This window comes from Callithrix jacchus, chromosome 4 (genome assembly GCF_049354715.1).
Source record: "Callithrix jacchus isolate 240 chromosome 4, calJac240_pri, whole genome shotgun sequence".
NCBI lineage: Eukaryota > Metazoa > Chordata > Mammalia > Primates > Cebidae > Callithrix > Callithrix jacchus.
The window spans coordinates 7,944,581-7,964,161 of NC_133505.1; the positions used below are offsets into that span (position 1 = coordinate 7,944,581).

Consider the following 19,581-nt stretch of genomic DNA (forward strand, 5'->3'; position numbering starts at 1 on the left):
CACTATTCATACTTTTATTCTCCACATTATTCCAGATATGAGGATTTCTCTAAACTTGGTGAGTATCCTGAATCATATATTAGAGGAGGCTAGCGTGTCTCACTTTGCTTAGAGAGGAATATGTATACTATATAGTTTTTAAACAGAGAACACTCCCCTCACTCCAAACTGAACTGTATACAAGACAGGAATATATAAAACATACAAAAGTAGAGCTTCTATAGTTCAAAAATTAAACATGCACAGGACATACACACCCTTCTATTGGTACTTCCTACAGAGCTATTTTGGCCCAATTAACTCTATCTATGAACAAAGGGCATTCAGTCTTAGGGGCAGCTCACCTAAATCCACAGGGGAATTCCAAAGCTGGGATAGGAACTCATTCCCACTAACCTTGACTTAGTGTTCTTTCTGGTAATTTACACTGCTTGTATGCACACCTGTGGATGTTTCTTTCTGTTTGCTTAGTTGTTTGCATTCCGTTTTTTTAGGTATTTTCAAGCTGTAACATTGATAAGCTACAACAGTTTACTTTCCCATTTAGTATTTTTACCAGTTTTTACTAACGTCCCTAAAATCTAGATTATGCTATTACTAACAAACTTTTGGTCAAATATAGAATGAAATAAATATATTTAGCTAATTTGATCAAAAGTCCAAATGAACATGGTTTAACTAATTACAACAACCACAGAGACACAGTCAATTCTGAAAAGAGAAATCCTATAAAAGCAATTTACTTAAAATACTTTATACTTGGTTTTAGTGTTTTATAAGATTGAATAATAACAAATTTATCTTTTTATAATTAAAAGTTACACGAAGTTGGTGATTTTCTAATGCAGGATCCACTGTAAAAAACAAAAAAAGACTTCAGACATCTAAAGTGAATTTCAAAGAGAGAAAATCACAGAATTGGAAAATATGGAACTGTTAAAACTACAGGAATAACTAAAACAACATAAAGATCTGGTCTTTTGTTATTGTTTTAAAAAACACACTTTTAAATTATTAAAACTACCTTCCAAAACAGTTCATCTTCACATTTCCAAAATGAAGTTTTAATTAACATCCATCCCCTCACTCAATGAATAAAAATGTGACACCCCAAATAATGTTTAAATTAATATATATGTTTATACAGAAAGAGAGATACATGATAAATATGCAAAAATCATATAATTTATGTGTATGTGTATATTTGTGATAAACTAGATTCTTCAGATAGCAATAGAGTAATGGTAATATAATTTCCAAAATAACAATTAATACCTGTAAAATAAGCTATAAGATATTAAGAACTTTTGCCCAATTATTGAATTTTAATTTCAAAACAATCCATGAAGGAGTAGGATAAAGTATATATACTTTGCATATATTTTATTTTCTGACTGAAGACTATTGGTGCAGGTGAAGAGTAAGTATAAAGAACTATTCATTGTCAAGACCTGCCCAAAGCCTCTTATCGTTGTCCTTGTCACTAGTGAGTGCATGTATGCATGAGTGTGTGTAGAGAAAATCACAGAAAATCCAGAGACACGGAAGACCAGATTGTCCTAAAATCCCACTCCGCTAGCTTCACCACTGCTAAGATTTTATTATATTAAATTTCATCTCTTTCCCTATGCATAGAATTACTACAAATAGCTGTCCTAATCAGGTTAGTTGGTATCATTGCTTTCATCTAACAGAATCTAGAGCCTCAGAGAGAATGAGGAGCTTGCTCGGGTGCACACCATTCCCTGGTGCTCTCCATGATCCAGTTTCTGTTCACATGCCACACTCCCTCACCCACCCAGGGCCACGGAATTGCAGAGATACAGGCCCACGGTTGAGAGTCAGGCAAAGAAACACACATGTTACTAAGTGCATTTTCATCATCTTTGAAGTAGATTTACAATTGTATTACGACTATTTATGTAATTATATTTTCAGATATCAATATTCAAAATAATTTTTAGGATGTAACATTTTATAAAATATCATATCTATTTTCATGTATTAAATTCACTGCAATGAAGTCTCTTAAAAAAAAAAGAAACACACATGTTAACCTAGACAGCAAGAAAACATTCTGTCAGGATTAGATTTCCTCCCATCCATTAGACGTGTCTTTAGGAAATACCAGAAAGAGACGGAACTCAGCTCCCCCATGTTTGGAAATGGGGTGTATCTGTTTGTCCATTTGCCCAACAGTGTGAGTGCAGCCAGGCACAATTTTGGGCCGTTACTTCCAAAGAGGGCAACACGGAGCCTACCTGCCCATCACAGAGGCAACATTTTTTTAAAAAGGCTACTGCTGTGTCAACTGGATATGAGAGCAGGAACATTTTGATATTTGTGAAAAATAGCTCAGTAAACATTCCATCACATTTCATAGCAAGTGTGTTCCACCCATTGACACAAAACCCCTGGCCTGCTCTCCTCTGGGTTACTTCTAGCTTTTCAAACATTAGGTAAACATAAAAGCAAACATCAGCTATCTTTTTTTCTTCCTTTCTTTCTTTGAAATTGCCATATGGCAAGAGTTTCTCCTAATATCTCTTAATAAAATCCAGTAATTTTAACAAAAAGGCAGCCACTCCCTCTACAAAAAAAAAAAAAAAAAAGGTAAAACTCAATCCACTAAATAATGTGTTCAAGCCATGAGGGGAAAAAAATGAAGGTTATTACTAGAAAGTCAGACAAGTCCCTTTGTATTTATTCCAACAGCTGCTTGACATGAATGGAGGCCACGTAAGGAAAATTCAGGTAAATATTCCAGATTCAAACAGTTACCCAGGGGTCAAAAAGACACTGAGCTTTTTGAGGGTGTGGTGTTATACTTATCCTGAAAAGGCAATTTTTAATATAAAATGTGTAGCCTTTTGATTTATAGATCTTAACGTATTTCAGACAGGGAAAAAATGTGACAGCATTATGCTTGCGTGACGCTGGAGAATGTGTGGCTAAGCTAAGAGCCTCGCCCAGGTCCCAGCTGGCCAGAGAACCCATCGGAATCAGAGGCCTGCCTCCTTAGCCAACATTTTCATCCTTGCTTTCCTAAGCCTGTGAGTCCACTTGCAGAGCTGAAATTCTATGTAGCTAAATAATATGTTTTCCAGCGCAGTGATTTGACATCGATCGCACTGGTCATCCATAGCTATTTCCCCTTCCCCACTCAAAAATCATCCTATTGGCCTATTTAAAAATTGGATTTTGAAGGCACATGAAATGGCGTATAAATGTAACAACAGATCTCCTCCTCCCTGGCCTCAATACATACAATTTTAGAAAACCAAAGCAATCATTACCTGAAAAGGTCTTGTTTCTGGCAGAAAAAAAAAATCAATTTAATTATAAAAGATGTGTCTTAACGTTTTAATTGTTGTTAAGTATAGTGCCTCACTGACACTGTCTCCCTGGATCTCAGTTTATGAGCTTTGACATGACTCAGATAACTTGCTGAGGAGAAAGAAAAAAAATCCATTTTTCTTAAAAGAACTGAAGAGGCATTGTGCCCAAATCATTAGAACCCTTGACTGTGCTCATAATGATGAAGGCATCATTTTTCTTGCATGAAACTTTGGTAACAAATTGCACAGCCAAGTCTTTTCCAGCACTGTTATTCTGTTTTAAAAAACACTGACATTTTCTTAAACAGACATAATTTACAATTTTAAGGAGCACAACAGTGCCTTGGTGTTTGAGGGCCAGAAAGCAAACAACACTCCTTTCAGTTAGATGTTTTAAAAGGGAGTCTCGTGCTTAGTGAGTTCACTATAGCTTAAGGCCAGAGAGACAGAGCAGAGAGAGAACAGAGCACCAGTGCAGCATGTGAAGGTCATGACCAACCAGTCACATTACATTAAGAGTCAGAGCAAGGCAGAGGAGCTGGAGGAATGAGAGGGGTGAGCAGGACAGCCAAGCCATGCCCAGCACAATACACAGTGAGGCACCACAGTGGTGCTATTCCATTGTGGGGCTAGAAGTGGCCACAGATTTCTTTCTATCAGACTGTGAGGGAAGCAGCAGTCTCGTGGATGCTTCTGTACTTAGAACGCTCTCTCTAGCAGGCCCTTCTGTAAATGTCACACAAAGGGAGCCTTGCCAGTGTCCATGTGCCTGGATCAATAACTGCAGCAATGTTCGATTTCCAGTGGGGTCAGCTCAGCCCAAGTAGATAAATAGAAGCCTGCGTAGGATGATGCAGGGCTGTTGTTTGGATGAGACCATATAAGCGAAGGTTATGTGTAAGGAATAAAAATATCAAGGTTTTATTTCTAAAACCACCTATGTGTTTCAGTGCCCTTGGTAAAGTTTCTCTTCCTGTATTTCCTAATAATCCTTCATTAAATAGCGGTGTCTCATGGCTGGGGAAAATGATTTTTGTGAGGGAATCCGCATTTGTTTGTGTGTGTGCATTTGTATGTATTCTTCTTATACATTGAAACTATATGTGTGTGTATTATGCGTTTATAGATGTATACGCAGATATGTGTACATATACATTTACACATATATAGGTACACACAGCTCACATATCTCGTTTTCCTATGAGAACATGTTTGCTTTTTTCTTGATGTATATGTTACCTTTCTTCATCAACGAAAGTTCCCAATCCAGGTAATGCTCCCAGCATATGGAATGCGACCATTCGCCTTTTCTACAAACATCATTTAAGTCCCTATGCTGTTCTAGGAATAACCCAGAAACTCATTACACAGATTCCTTCCATGAAATCTGTCATCAATTTTGAAATGCATTACACCTACCAACACAGTGACAAACCAGCATGATGAGTGCACCCAAAATGCAAATGAACTGAGCAAAGCGTAGAGTAGAATGATGAGGGGAGGATTCCCTCTGCTGAACAGGAGTCAGGGAAGGCTCCTGCTTAGGGAGAGGCACCTCTTCCGGGTGTGAACAGACGGGAAAAACAGTTCACCAGGCAAGCAAGGGGAAGAATGACTCTAGGCAAAGGAATGGGCAACTGCAAAGGCACAGAGGACCACAACACTGTGGTGTGTGCCTTGCTCAGGTAGAAGGTCACACAGCAAGGCAACAAGGGGTGGGAAGCCAGGCTGAATAAGGAGACTGAAAACAACCTGAAACAGGTGTACCCCGTGCTATCAGTTAAGGAGCTTGGCTTTTATTCTAGGAAGCTTCACTCAAAATGTCTCTGTGGAAACTAGCACTATAGATATTTAACAGGTAAAACTTGAAAAAGAAATTCCGTGATTACATACATTAAAATAATTCTGGGCCGGGCGCAGTGTCTCATGCCTGTAATCCCAGCACTTTGGGAAGCCCAGGCGGGCGGATCACAAGGTCAAGACATCAATACCATCATGGCCAACATGGCGAAACCCCATCTCTACTAAAAAATACAAATTTTAGCTGGACATGGTGGCACGCGCCTGTAGTCCCAGCTACTTCGGAGGCTGAAACAGGAGAATTGTCTGAACCCTGGAGGCGGAGGTTGCAGTGAGCTGATATTGCACCACTACACTCCAGCCTGGCACCTGGTGACACAGCGAGACTCTGTCTCAAAAAAAAAATAATAATAATAATTCTGGATTGAAGTGGTTTATTTGGGCCATCGCCGCTCCAAATGAATGCATGTGAAGGCTCCGGGAGGGGCTTTCACTGGGCAAGTTTTCTAAATCATATTTTCCATTTATTAACTTGCTGAAGTTTCTTTCTGGTTCCCTCTCTCTTAGGAAATGCTGACGTAAGTGCTGGATAGGCAGTGAAATATTTTAAACAGTGGAGCAACAGAGGTCTTACCAGTCTTCTATTTTGACATTTTTGACATCATTTTCTAATGACAGCGGAGCAACAGAGGTCTTCTCAGTCTTCTATTTTGACATTTTTGACATCATTTTCTAATGACAGCAAAGGGACTAATTAAGAGGTTATTAGTAATTAAGAATAATGTCCTTATCAAAGGCAGAGGGAATGGAAGCAGAAAGGAAAGAATAATTTCAGGAAATAATAGGTTGTAGAACCATCTTTTCCCAGATCACTGGATGGTATATGTTTTCTTAGCTCTAAATTTTGGATAAACTGAGTTGCAACTTAGAAAATCACAATGTGTCCCAGATGTATTTCAATGATCACAGATAAAATCTACTCATTGTTAGTTTGTGCTTTGTCAACTTTTCTCCTGGAGAAATTGGATTTTTGGCCAAGAGTGTCTATCCCATATTATTTCTCCAAAAGCAAAGCACGCAGTAGGCTAGAAAGTAGATGAAAGTCAGCCCCGGTCACGGTGGAAAAACCAGTGAGCCTAGACTAGAGGAAATTCTGGGGCTGATCCCACCGAGACCACAGAACAAGTCAAGGTCGCTCTACCCAGGTGGCTTGCTGAGAAGCCTTTGACTGCAGATACAGAGTGACCAAAAATTACCAAATTCGGAGTGGAGTGGGTTAGGAGTTGGGGGTGGTGGTGGAGGGCGCAATGTAAAACCGGAAGTAACCAAGTTGTATACCAAAGAAGGCAAATGGGAGATCAGGCCCTCTTCCCTGCATTGAGAGAGGAAAGGCAGAAAAGGGAATGTGTATTTCCTGCATGACATCCTTGAAAAAGTGTGACTCTTCTGTCGGTTCATTTAAATTCCAAATATCTCCCTACATCTTTAAGGTCGGTAAGATTCCTCAAATTACCAAGAACAAGGGAAGATCTTGGATTGTAAACCTGAAGGAGGCTGCAGGGATACAGGTGGAAAAATAACATCTATCAGTATGTTTTCAGGAATGCCTATAAAATGAACCCAAGCAAGTGATGCTTCTTTCTATAAACACTACACGCCACATCAAGCCTTTTGTTTTTATTTGTAACCAAAAATATGGCATAAAACATTCAGAGATCTTAAAGGAAGCTTTCCTAAATACACTGCAGGTTGATGTGAACTGAGTGTCAGTCAGAAGCCCTTGTCGCGGAGGTCCACGGCCCACATCAATATTTTGCTATTTTCTTCAGGGACCTGTACGCTCTTCCCGCTACCTAGATGCATCTATTTGATCTGACGGCTCTGTGGACACGAGAGGCATCTCACTTTCTTGCTCTTCATCTATCTCTCGCCTGTTAAGATTACGGGGTATTTGAATTTAAATGAGAATTTTAAAAGTGGCTGAAGCGGGTCTGAGCTGGAGTTTTTCATGGGAGTGTCAGTACTGAATAAGTTGGCCGGATCAAAGCCACAGTCTGTGTTCCACAGGAGCTTTTGAAAACGATTTAGAATAAAACAAGTGGAGGAAAAATCCTCCTTGTGCCAGACTGCAGGCTGCTGCTGCTTAAACACACATCAAGGCAAAACTGTAAAGCTTGCAGTTAGCCCAGATACCAGGCCAAGAACTGCAGCCTCTCTTTGAATATTTTTTTTTATCCATTTCTTCCCAAAGGAATGAGGTCACCAACCAAAAAGTTGCACCTGATCCTCTCGGCTCTCTTGGAAGATGCTTGCTTGCCCAGTTAACAGTGCTCTCACCTACAGAAGCTGTATCGTGGGATTAGGAGAGGTGGCTTAGGAATAGATTTAAACTAGGAGAAAATGCTTCATAACTGAGCCTGGTCTTCACCTACGAAGCACCATAAGATGGAGGAAGTAAAAGAGATACTTAACCAACGGCTTCTGCTTCCGGCTATTTTGCCCTTTTGCTTTTATTCCTCAAGAGTTTGCAAAGGTTTTCTCCACCACGGTAACCTAGATTGTCTACTATTAATTTGGATATCAGAGAATCCAAGCGAATTAGAGGAAATGGTCCTTCTCAGTGCCTTCCAGATAAGACATAGACTACAAAGCCCAGGACGTTCTGTTCTACTGCAGTGCAGGTTTTGGTAACTAAAATTAATAACTAGTTTGACACTGTCATTGGGAATGACGTTGGTGAAATGCAGGAGTCAGGTTGGTTTATATTTGATTCCTGGCCTCCTTGCCCCCAGGCAAGGAGAGGTGCAAAATAACAACAGTAGAATTACCATCTTCAGGAGGAATCACAAAAGCATCTGTTCAGGTGTCTATTCGATGATGTCGGAAGGAATGCGAGAGCCCAGGCCAGCCCTGTGGGGCTTGGAACACCAGGAATCTCACCTCGCTTGCTTACTCTTTTGCCCATCTTAAGGGAAGCCCACTATTGCAGACCTCTCCACATCCACCAATGCTGCACTAATTAAAATACTGTCATCAGTATTGCGACTGTATTCGCTTTTGCTGATTTTTAATATCCACTGAGGTAGCTTTTAACAGTGCTGAGCTGTCTGTTAATCTAAATTATCTAAATTATCTTTATTATAATTTAATCTAAATTATATTTCTAGGTATGCATCTGCATCATCATGACATCCGAATTATCTTTTTGTTTGTTTTTTAGTGCTTTGATTACAAAGATTAATTGGAGTGTCTGTTTCCCTAAATTCTATTATTTTTAATGTGCAATTTCTCAGGAAACACATTGCTTTATGAGACAAAATGTCCGTATTCTCATTCCATTTAATTTCTCATCACCACCTTTACATACATTGCCATGTAAATTGTCAATAGCCTTAACTTTTGAATGAATGTTCTATGTCAGGTACTACTTTCAGCACAGTAGATTATTTCATTTAATTTTAATATATCCATCTCCTTAAGCAATCAGAAATTTTAGGAAATGTTTTCAACCTCACTGAGCTTGAGTAAATGGTACAATCAGGATTCAGAGTAAGTCAGGGGACTCGGTTATATATTATCAATGGAAACAGTGTCAGCTTTAGGTTTGGATAAAACTGAGACACAATAAAACAGACTTTACACCTGGATGATCCTGGATGGCTACTCAAAATATGATGCAAATCTCCAGCATCAGCCATCTTGGAACCTGTTCAAATGCAGATTCTCAAGCCCTAAACAGGCCTAGAGAACCCTAATTTTATTATCTCATTTACTTTTCAATCTGGACCTTGGAAGTATTTGAGAATACAAAATTATTTAAGGGAGTTATGAATTCAAAGAAGCAGCATGAATTTTCTGAGGAATAAATATGTCTTGAGAATTCTGTTTTTGTAAATGTGAAAAGAGACATTTGAGTCATTTCAATACATACTTACATGACAATATTTCTGGACCCAAATAAAATGTTTTTTTACTATAACCCTATACATTTTCTTATGTAATGGATACTAGAAGTATTAGTATACAAAGACTTAGGGTTTTTTTTTTTAATTAAAAGGGATATTCACAGTTTAAAATTTAGGAAAAAGTGATGTATTTCAAACTTCCACCTGATGTTGACACTTCCTTTTCAGTATCCCTGAAAACATCACTTAGATTGAACTTGAGGATTCTCATTGAGAACCATATCTCTCATCAGGCAGCTGATTCATTTTATTAGAAGCTCTATTTTTTTAGAAGTTATTTTAGTGTTGTATTTATACCTTAATACAGTTCAGGAAACACTACCAAAATATGGCACCATGACATATTAAAAAACGGCAGAAGCAGGACTCTCTGACCTCCTATCCTTCTTCCCTGATGCAGGTCATAAAACCTAGGACGGATTTTCTGCTCTTGCCCTGAAGCAGTCCATAAGATCTTCACGGAAGAGGTGTCCTCCCTATACCTTGAGAAAAGAACCATATTCTGATATCTGAAGATGAAGGGACAACACAGAAGGATCTGAATGCACAAGCCTCACTAAGCTTCTCCCAATTCATCACCATTAAATCATACTCTTTACCCTATCATATTTCTCCAGCTCTCTCTACTACTCATCAAACCTGCTATAAAATACACTCAGGTTTAACCGTTTCTTTGGGCCTTCATTTCCTTATGAAGGTTCCCATGACATACAAATATTATAGTAAATAAATGTCTGCTTTCTTCTTGTTCATCTGTCTTGACATATGTACGTATATTATATGTATGTATATTACATATACATATATATTTATTATAGGGATCTCAGCTAGGAACCTAGGATGAGTAGAGCAAAAGATTATGTTTTCTACCCTACAACCTCATTGTACTAATTTCAGCTTCTAGAGCTAATGATAATTAGAAGCCCGATCCCATGCTTTGTCTTCAAATACCAAAGACATGATATGTCTCTTTCGACCTAAACATTATAGTTACCTCCTTCCACTTCTAATCATTGGACATGATTTCTATATACCAAAAGTTTCCTTTCTTTTAGTTTTTGCCCCCTTAAAATATAGTACAAAAAAGACCACCCCATACTCAAAATGGGACTTTTGCCAGGACAGCTACAGCTGTTACCTTTCTTGTTTGAGGTGATACATGTCTATACTAGGTTATAGTCTGAGATATCCTATTGAAACTTACAATTAACTAAATAGCCTAGAACTTTTAATTTTAACTGTTATGATGCTGGGCCCTCAATATCTTCCAACTGGTAAAGCTGATTTGATTCTTTTAAACCTAAGCATAAGAATTTTACATTCGGCCCTGCACAATTCAACATGTTGATCCGGGTCTATTATTTCAAAACTAAAATTTTTATTTCATTTGGCTCCTGTTCCAATTTGTTAGCTTCCCTAAACTTTTATTCCCTGAAAAATGAAAATATAAATGAAATGAATTCCTATTAATGTGCTTTTGTTAACCCCTTCTTGTGACTATCTTCTTAACACCAGGAGGGACATTATCTTCTTAACCCTTCTTAATCCAGTCTAGAATTTGTCAGGAGTCAAGGAGAACATTACAAACCTGTAACCTCCTGATGACTGCATTCTTACCATTTAGACACCAGTCTTCTGGCACTTCACTCATTCGTAACTGGCGTGGTTTGTATATGTGTCCCCACCCAAATCTCAAGTTGAATTGTAATCCCCATTATTGGAGGTGGGACCTGCTGGTAGGTGACTGGCTCATAGGGATGAAATTCTCATGAATGTTTAAGCACCATCCCCTTGGTTCTGTCTTTGCCATAGTGAGTGACTTCTCCTGAGATCTGGCTGTTTAAAACAGTGTGGCACCTTGTTCTGTGTCTCTCTCTCCCTCCTGCTTTGGCTGCATGACAGCCTGCTTCCCCTTTGTCTTCTGTCATCATTGGAAGCTTCCTGAAGCCTCCCCAGAAGCAGATGCCACTATACTTCCTGTACAGCCTGCAGAACCATGAGAAAATTAAGCCTCTTTTCTTTATAAATTACCCAGTCTCAGGTGTTTCTTTGTAGCAATGCAAGAATGGCCTAATACGATAACTACTCAGAAATTATGAGTAATGACTCTTTGGAAAACGTCTAGAAATTACTTTGGTATCCTGGAATAGTCTTAGTCTAAACACAGGAACACATTTACAACCAACAGATGTTATTTAAGTATCTCTCTCTCTTTGGGTCTCCTTGGATCCAGTTATCTCTTTACCATGTTTGTTATACCCATTTTTAATTTGAGGATCATTCTTTTGAAGAAAGAAGAAAAACCACTGTAAACTTCGCTTTCTCTGTGTAATTTTTAAATATTATATACAGCCCACCTTCCGACTTCCTTCTCTTTGTTCTAAATACGCACTGCAGTGTGCTTTAGTTATCCTGAACATTTCTGTGCATTCTGTGACTTTCTCCCTCATGACATTATTCGTGGTGCTCTGTACCATGTCTCCTTCTCCATCCTTGTTGATGGACCCCTTCTGTACATGTTATCCGGTTTCTAAATGATCTCTTCATTCAACCAGACTAAGATTACAATTTGGGGGGTTTTCTTTAAACATAAAATCAACAAAATATCCCAGATCTCTTCACTTTAATTGTTGTAAAGATAGATCCTCAACGTCCTCCCACAAGCACTTTAAGTTCATATCCAGGATGAAGCAATTTTCTTCTTCTCCATCGCTATTTATCCTCTTGTAACACTCATCCTGGTTAGTGGTATTTCAACCTAACCAGTTACCCAAGGCAGGAACCAGGAGGATCCTTAACTCATTCTCCCCATGAGGCTCCATATCCAATCACTCAGTAAATCCTGCCATTGCTTTCAAATCCGTCTCTCCTTCTCCATCCTCACTGCCACTGACTTAGTTTAGGTCAGTTCCTTTCTTTTTTCCTGGAGGATAGCAATTATCTCCTTGGTGAGGTGTCCAGTTCCAGATAAGTTTCTCTATAATCCCTCCTCTCCATTGTCAGTATGATATCATCTAACACACATACCGCATATGATACCTACACTGTCCAAAAACCATACATGGTTTCTTATTAAACACAATATAAAGATGACTGAACTATCAATCCTTGCTTCTGCTCAACTTTTCAACTTCTGGGCTCCTCGTACTACCTACTGTCCTATACCCTGCACTTTTATCTTTTCTTTGAATCCCCATCCACCTGACATCTTTGCAGAAATTTTATCATTCTTCAAAATTTCAGTAAATTCTCTGGTTTTCTTTTAAGTTGTTTATGATTCACCAAAGTTAAATTTGGCACTTCTTCCTTTGGGGCCACTAGTGGACCATGTATATGCTTCTATTACTTCTCATTACACTGTACAACAGGTATTTGTTTGCATATCCATCTCCTGGGATAGGCTATGAAATCACTGAAAGTAGCACATGGCTTGAACATATCTGCATCCACTCCTGATACATATATACCAGGGAGGCAGGCAGAATAATGCACATCCCCTACCTCTAAACATTTCCGTATCCTAATCCCCACAAGTGAATATGTTGTACTACAAGGCACATGAGAATTGCAGATAGAATTAAGGTTGCTAATCACCAGATTTATTAAGAATAGGGAGATTATCTTAAATTATCTAGTGGAGACAATGTCATCATTATCTTAAGGAAGTGAAAGAGAGAGGCAGAAGAGAAGGTCAGAGTCCCTGAGAGGAAGTCAACCTGCTCTTGCTGTCTGGGAAGACAGAGGAAGGAGCCACAAGCCCAGGAACACAGGTGGATTCTAGAAGCTGGAAAAGGCAAGGGCATGAATTATCCTCTATGGCCTCTAGAAAGGACTGAAGCCCTGTTGACACCTTGAGTTTTGCCAGTGAGACATGTGCTGAACTTCTGACCTCCAAAGTGAAGTCTGAGATAAGAAATTTGGGTTGTTTGAAGCCGCTAAGTCTGTGGTTATGTGTAACAGCAGCCATGAGAAACTACAACATAATTTTCATGAGTAAGTTGGTATATATTGGCTTGAGGTGGATTTTTTGCCCAATTTGGTCAATTTTCAGCCAAATATCTGCTGATAAAGTATCTATTTACTATAATGGGGCAAAAGCATTTTAGAGGCTAAAGTCCTATTTGCATATTGAATATACACACATAACTTATTTAGTTAAGAAAAATCAGGGTTTTTTTTAGGAAGGTAGATTTCACATCTACTGTATGCTCTCTTATGAATGTTGTTGGTTTTTTTTTTCGCTACCTTAGAAATTTTTTAGAATGAAAAAGAAAATTATATTCTGTTGAGTTCACTATAAGAAAAAATCCTCGATCTTCAAGCATATTTCTGGGAGAAATAGTTTTTTGCATTTCCAAAGCACACCGAGAATTCTTGGCTCCTGTCACCCAGGTTTTCAGTGTGGCTGACTTCTGAACCCCATCATGCCCATCGGGGACACTTATTTTCAGAGGAGTGTTAGGTGGGCAGGACACTTGCAAAGTATTTGTTCCCTTGAGGCTAAAGAGAGAAGCATTTGTTTTCCTCGAGGCTAAAGACTTAATTTGTTACTCAGTTTTTCACTAACTTCATGGATCTAAGACCCAGGGTGGAGAACAGAAAAAGTGATTGCATTCATTTAAATGGACCAATACACAGAATAAGAAATAGTGTTAAAATGTTGGATGTACCCCGCAAAGCAAGCAGTGCTATAATTATCATAACAGTCAACCTCTCTCATATTGCCATGAAGTATAAAACACAGCAGCAACGTACCTATCTTTAATTAGCCATAGTTAGTATTTGTTATGGCCACTGAACATGCTACTCTGATTACCATGTATTAGCATATAATTTGCATGCACACCTCAAGGTATTTGATTTTATTGCTGTTACCTTTTGTGGCCCTATTTCAGTAATGACTCTAATGGAATACAAAGAGACTTCTGACTCAATACACTTTGCAATCCTGGGAGTTTTACAATGGAAAGTTCTGTTTAAATACAAATTCTTCCAAAAAGTGTCTGTGTATTCTTAATATGGTCAATGGGCATAAGCACTTATCTGGAAAATCTCTAATAGGTACCCAAGTAAAAATATTTATCTTCATTCTGAGCTCAATAAAGATATCTTTTAAAAGTAAATCTTGAGGTATAAATTGTTTCATGTTTGCTTAAAAGAAAGTCGCACACACAATTTAAGGAATCTTACCAGTCTATCAATAGCTAAAGGTCCCGAGAAAGAAAAATAACAGCTGCAGCTAGAGAATTTGGAGAAAGGTCAGAGGTCAGTGCCTGCATCTGCATTCACTGGGAGACAGAGAGGAAAAATAAAGGGGCTCTCTTTGTGGCAAGTCAGCACTATTTTAGAAAGTGCAGATACTGACTTAATTACCAATGTTCCCTTTTGCTCTGGGGTGCTGCGGCAGGCTATAAATCAATACCTAAGGTCACATTGCTAAAAGCATGAAAAAAACTCACTCTTTCTCGCACTTGGGAGCATTGTTTTCTGCTTCTTTCTCAGCGTCACTAGCGTTCGATATCAGACAGAAACAGAGGGCCGGCGTCATTGCAGAGAGAATCAGAATTATGAAAGCTGATGTGTGAAGCAGGCCTTCTGAACTCCAGACCACTCTTCAGCTGTGTCCAGGCTCCCATCATTACTTGATTGTTTGTTGTGGATTACTTTATTTGTCATCCTTATATCCAGTTCTTAATCGTAATTGCACGAATACATGTTACCCTACATTCTGTGCCAATGTGAAAGTAAAGCAAACCTTTTATTCATAATTCAAAAATAATTTCAATGTAATGTGTTTGGGTATGCTTATACATTTTTATTCATTTCTCTGTCCACATGCTATACAATTTCCTACACCTGATTTTATAAAGGAAGGAAATGTTGCAAAAACGGTTGCTAGTCCTTTTATTGGCAACTGTGTTTGTAAACCTAGAGAGACTACAATATCTGACTAAGGTGATATACAAAATGAGAAAATAGGCATTGCTAGGAAAAATATTCTTAAAACAGCTTCCCTTGATGATCTGAAGAGTCGAAAGGAGTTCTGATTTCTATGCATCGAAGAGAATCTGTTTGAGTTGTCACTGAGGTTTGGTTCACAGGGCACTTTGACAACATCTACAGCCACATCAGAATGTGGACCATTTCAATAATTGATGCTGGAATTGGATCCACCATGGATCAGATCAACCATGCAGCACATGCAGCAGGGTAATTTGGTTGTTGAGACAAATGAAATAACGACATTGATTTTGCCAGGGGAAAAATGAGCCACATGATAGATGTAACATCTTTAAGTATTGAAGCTTTAGGGCTTGGTCTACCCATTTAGTGTGTCTATAATAGTTTACTTTTCAATGCATATTACATGCTTTTAAATAGTTTTTGGAACTAAAAAGAGGTGAAAATAATGCATTTATAAAGATAATGTCAATCATTCCTACAGAACATCCCTATTTCTCCATGTTTTTCTTCACAGTTAAAAAATTTTTTAAACCTTGATATTTTTTCAGAGCTCCTTAATTTGGTCCAAGGCTCTATGTTTCTTATACCATCTAGGCTGATACCTATGAAAGGTACTTTCTAAAGATCTCCAAGGTAAAGAGATTTATAGTATGTATACATTTCATTTGATAATTATTTTACTGAATCATACAGTTACAAGCAGTAATATCCCTTAACACTCACCTGATTTAGAGAAAAAAGATGGAGGGCATCACATTTTGCTGCAAAGGCTTAGTTACAATTTAGTAACTAATTTGTTTGGAGGGAAAATTTCTAATAATTAAGAGGCACTGCTTCCTTAGGGTGGCAAGTGTTTATTTATCTAATTATCACTACAAAGTGTTCCACCGATAATACAAAATCTGCCACCTTTCCCAGACTCAACAAAGGAGATTTAACTTAAAATGAAATAATAGCATATAGTAGCAACCAGTATTTTCCCAGACATTATCCGGGAACTGTGAAGTTGAAAGAAGAAATTCATTTGCTATTCTCTGATTAAAATGGGAAATAGATAGAAAATGCTGTTCGTTTTGTTGCCACGATGAGTTTTCCAGAATGAACACACATATTATTATAACTGCCCCGATTATAAAACACAAGTCATAATTGAAGGTAGTGTCTACCCTAAATACTGAGGGCGATCTGCCCTGGCATCTAGCTACCCATTCTGCCTTTGGGGATCCATTGAGCATATGCACATTCCATCAGCCAGAGTCTGCCAGCATCTAATGCCTCTCTAGGGCTTTGCCATTACCCAATTTGAATGCTGAGAAGATGCTCATAATTGCTTATTATGACATTAGACAAGAGAATTCAAGTCCCATTTGATTGTAATGAGTTTGTGGAATCTCTGCTTTCTGTGGGTCCAATCACATACAGAAGCAAATGTGAGGCAAGTTTGATGAAATAGAATTATGCCTGAAGAGGTGAGCATGAGGCTCGGACCTTGTTCACTTAAGGTTTTTTTCTTATTACTTTCAGCATTCTGTTGATGAAAATAAAAATCATATCAATGATAAAATCTTTCGGCAGGAAAACATAAACTTCTTTGCAAACTAATTTATTTTCCCACGTTACCACTGAAATGATTCAGACTTACTGTCTTACATTGCAGATAAGCAAATTAAGCGGTAAAGAATTAAAATTACGTATTAAAGATTTATTTATTTATTTATATACATGGTAAGTGGCAAAATCAGTTAGTATTGCATGCGACATAAAACTTAATAAAAAGGCATAAATGTGGCCGGGCGCGGTGGCTCAAGCCTGTAATCCCAGCACTTTGGGAGGCCGAGGCGAGTGGATCATGAGGTCAACAGATCGAGACCATCCTGGTCAACATGGTGAAACCCCGTCTCTACTAAAAGATACAAAAAATTAGCTGGGCATGGTGGTGCGTGTCTGTAATCCCAGGTACTCGGGAGGCTGAGGCAGGAGAATTGCCTGAACCCACCCAGGAGGTGGAGGTTGCGGTGAGCCGAGATCGCGCCATTGCACTCCAGCCTGGGTAACGAGAGTGAAACTCCGTCTCAAAAAAAAACAAACAAAAAAAGGCATAAATGTGTTCATCTTACACAGATATGTGCATTGAAATTACCTACATAGAATTAGGCGAAACATCTCTGTGATTATTGAGTATGAGAAGTGTTTAGGAAATTACCAGAAAGCCTCTATCCTATTTTTACAAGATAGAAAGTCAAAGAAAGCCTGTTAAGATAACATGCGGCATCGCTATGAGAAAAGGGGCAAACGGAGGAAATGGATTGCATGTGATATCTACATGGAAAAGCTAGGAACCATTTGAGGCACTTGGGATTTCATCATTCTGTGCTTTGATAGAGCATCCCAATTCCCATTTACTCACAGTAGTAACCCCATCGCTGAAGGAAGGAGACAAAGATGAATTGGATTCTAACGGAAAACTCACTGGGACCCCAGGGCTTTCCATTCAACGCTAAAGCTGAAACTGGCCAAAATGTGAAAGCACAATGGGTAGGTATTCCAGCGAAACAGCCTTCAACGCACAGGTGCACATCTTACAGTAAGCAGGCATATACAATACTAATTGCTTGCCCAATAGAATATTTTTTTTCTTAGAAAATAAAGAATATGCTATTGTGGCCATTCTAAAGACAGCACTACATTCCTTTCATCTCAAGCTGGCTCTGAATTACTAAATAAATATCTGCTTGCCAGAAAAGAAAAGCTATGAGTTGTGATTCTCTTTTTGAAGGAACCCTCACAAGTGTTTCAAAAAATGGTACACACTATGGGTTTGTCTATCATACAAACTTCATTCGGTTACTTCACTCATTAATGGAGCATTTAGACATAAAAGTAAAGTAACTAGACCAGAAATGTTTTTGTTTTGTACTGCTTTTTAAATCTGTCACCAGTTAACGGGGTGGCTTTAGGCAAACAGTTCAATCTCTTAATCTGGCTTGATTCAAACATCTATGAAGCACCCTGCTTTCAAGTTCAATGAAACGTTTGTTGATATGCTATATGCTCCCTGTAGCTCAACTACTTTTGGATGCCAGGTTGAATACATCGAGGTTACTTATCTACCATCTCTTTATTTCTCAAAAGAAAATAATGATGATTAAAACTAATCAGCATCAAGTCAATAGTGTATTGAACACCAACTCTTTGCCAGGCGCAGAACTAAAATGCTAGACTTTTTAGCATGGAAGATGAATAAATGGACCTGTCATATAAGAATTCAAAATATGATAAGGAAACAATTCATACCCAGCAACCCCAACAAATTACACAGTACCTGCAATACCGACTTCACATACACAGTGACTGCGATACCAACTTTATATACACAGTACCTGCGATACCGACTTCACACACACAGTACCTGCGATACCGACTTCACACACACAGTACCTGCGATACCGACTTCACACACACAGTACCTGCGATACCGACTTCACACACACGGTGCCTGAGATACCGACTTCATATACACGGTACCTGAGATACCGACTTCACACACACGGTGCCTGCGATACCGACTTCACACACACGGTGCCTGCGATACCGACTTCACACACACGGTGCCTGCGATACCGACTTCACACACACGGTGCCTGCGATACCGACTTCACACACACAGTACCTGCGATACCGACTTCACACACACGGTGCCTGAGATACCGACTTTATATACACGGTACCTGAGATACCGACTTTATATACACGGTACCTGAGATACCGACTTTACATACATGGTGCCTGCGATACCGACTTCACACACACGGTGCCTGCGATACCGACTTCACACACACGGTGCCTGCGATACCGACTTTATATACACAGTACCTGCGATACCGACTTTATATACACGGTGCCTGCGATACCGACTTCATATACACGGTGCCTGCGATACCGACTTTATATACACAGTACCTGCGATACCGACTTCACACACACGGTACCTGCGATACCGACTTCACACACACAGTACCTGCGATACCGACTTTATATACACAGTACCTGCGATACCGACTTTATATACACAGTACCTGCGATACCGACTTCATATACACGGTGCCTGCGATACCGACTTTATATACACGGTGCCTGAGATACCGACTTTATATACACGGTGCCTGAGATACCGACTTTATATACACAGTACCTGCGATACCGACTTTATATACACAGTACCTGCGATACCGACTTTATATACACAGTACCTGCGATACCGACTTTATATACACAGTACCTGCGATACCGACTTTATATACACAGTACCTGCGATACCGACTTTATATACACAGTACCTGCGATACCGACTTCACACACACGGTACCTGCGATACCGACTTCACACACACGGTACCTGCGATACCGACTTCATATACACGGTACCTGCAATACCAACTTCACACACACGGTTCCTGCGATACCGACTTCATATACACGGTACCTGCAATACCGACTCACACACACGGTACCTGC

The 19,581-nt window shown here is 39.0% G+C and overlaps 1 non-coding gene across 2 annotated transcripts in view; it reads right to left on the reverse strand.

Moving 5' to 3' along the window:
• Positions 1 to 883: 883 nt before the first annotated feature.
• LOC108591348 (uncharacterized) overlaps positions 884 to 19,581 on the reverse strand; it is a 132,368-nt gene continuing 113,670 nt past the window's right edge. For both annotated transcript variants that reach the window (XR_013534723.1, XR_013534722.1), the window contains one exon: positions 884 to 16,595. This is a non-coding gene — a transcript (uncharacterized LOC108591348). The remainder of the gene's footprint in view (positions 16,596 to 19,581) is intronic.